Raw genomic sequence first — 2,480 nt, forward strand, 5'->3', positions numbered from 1 at the left:
TGAGTTAATTTTTTTATAATTTCAATCATCATAAACAGAGCTTGCTAGTCAATGCTTATTGAAAGCTGTATCTAGTGTTCACAGATATTTGACAGGTTTTGTGCGCACCATACTTTACAACCATGGGAAGTAACATATCTTAGAAATTGGTGTGATGTCCATTTGAGTTTACTCCCTTGAGTTGTTCCCAATCTTAAGCACGTGTGCTCTATCATGTTTAGTATGTTAAACTGCATGATATATAGGGCCCTATTTAGCTCACCTAAGCTAAGTTCGAAAATTATTTGTTTAACAAGGCTGCTAGTTGTTGGGGCATATTTCCTTCAAAGTTTATTTTTAAACCTTAATAACAATACGACTTTACCGTTAGTAACGGGTTAACTGATAATAATACTAAAAGTTGCATATGCTACTGATATTATTCTACTACTACTACTGCTACTATTCATTCTGCGGTTAGAGCTACTTCTTCTGTAGAAAATTATTTGCTGCTACTGCATGACTTCTAATACTTCTAGCACTGTCGCCACCGCATTAAGCATACGTATTAAACTACGCATATTAGTCGCAAAATTGTTTTCCAAATGCTTTATAAAACTATATTACACCGTAACGGTCGATTTTAAGGGTACTAAGTTTCCTGAAATTACAACTACACATTTCCGGCATTAAAGCATGTTCCGTAAACGTAAAGCAGGGGGTGTAATGCGGATATTTTTACGAACCCAACAGTTTTATTTGGCCTATTAAGGACGGTTTCAGTTTTATTTGGCCTATTAAGTATGGTGTTCTTATATTTCACGGTTATCGTTTGATCCCGAGCTGATGTAAATCAAACTAAAAATTACTCATAAATATAGGTTTAAAACAGGGACCTAAATATTTGTTTGTACAGGTCCCTGTTTAAAACCAGCATTACACAAAACGATGTTTTGACTGATGAAACGTTCCGCAATGTGGTAGCCCAACGTATGCCAGCTTCCTATTTTGTGTTAACCTTGAACCATTAACTATCGTGTTACCTATCGTATCGGTATGTATATAATAGTATGATTTCGTCTATTCCCTGTAATCAGTTAAATTAATGTTAAGCGTATCTGGTTTACCAACAGCGAGGCGGACATTTAATTATTATGTGTTGTTCAAGTAACATATTTCAATTTACGAATGGCGATGGTGATTCCTAATGTGTATCATATTCATCGTCGCCTCGTAATCATTATCATCATCATCATCATCGTGATCATCCGTCGCCACATCATTGTCGCTTCATTGTTTTCATACTTTTCCTAACTAGTCATAATTCATCATCTCCGTCGTTACAGCATTTAGCATGAGTGGAGGAGGAGGAGGAGGAGGAGGATCACGATGATGGTTACAATAATAACGACCAAAATTAGGAAAAGGCGAAGAACTTTACATAGTCCTAATCAAATGCCATTTTACAAATCATCAAACAAATATGTTGTCCCCGGAATACTTGCAACATGTATTCATTTCTGGATTCATGTGGAAATAATTAAAGGTACATCTAAGTACGCCCAACAATCAACCTAAGGTTTCTACATGCATGAACCAGAAACAAAATTCTATTTTACGTAACTTGGTTTTAAGCGAGCACACATTTTCGGAATACAATTTGGCGTCGCTCTCATAAAACGGTGCTTTATGCATTTGCGTTGTGTCGTCACATATTAGTCTGTGCACTCCACACAGGCTTAATTATTAGGGGAAACACTTTCCGCCTTAACTGATTTTTTGCCAAGAATATACTTCCTTCATCGAAAAAATATCCTATAAGCGGAAAGTTTCGTCCTTGATCAGCTGTGCCACTAAGGTCCGTCCTCACTGAGCCCCGTTCATAATGTAATAAGAAACTGTTAAATTGTCATATGAAGACTCGCAAGTGGCATGCGATTTCAACATTTAGTGATCTCGTTCTGCCCTAGATTTTACAATTACTGATCAACTTAAGGAAAGACATTCATTCCCTGTGGGTCATCCATAAACGTATTTGAACACAAACGCCTGATGCTCAACTTTAGACTTACTAAGCTAATACATACGTATTACATTCAGAACGGTAACCGCACGTTTCAAACTATTTTTTACTTTTCAAGTTAAATATAGACCCTACTATGTTGAAGAGAAATGTGGTGTCAACTCGCGTATTCATGCATAAAAATGTCATGTATCTAAACCTGCATTATTTTAAATGTATTAATAAATAAGGAATTTGGCCGTGATCCATTTACCGGAAAGATTACCTATCAAATGCATCACATTTCATCATCGCATGGTGAATAACTTGGTAAACCAACGATGAACAGGAAATGATATTTTGCGGCCTTTATTGCATTTTTTTTATGAATCATAAACTAAAGCAGTAACACGTTCGAAGTAGATCTTACGATTACATCTGTTCTTCGCTTAGATTTGTATCAGTTAACATATGAGATATAATGGTTATAGTGCGGTTT

Source organism: Dreissena polymorpha, chromosome 1 (assembly GCF_020536995.1).
Source record: "Dreissena polymorpha isolate Duluth1 chromosome 1, UMN_Dpol_1.0, whole genome shotgun sequence".
NCBI classification, from domain to species: domain Eukaryota; kingdom Metazoa; phylum Mollusca; class Bivalvia; order Myida; family Dreissenidae; genus Dreissena; species Dreissena polymorpha.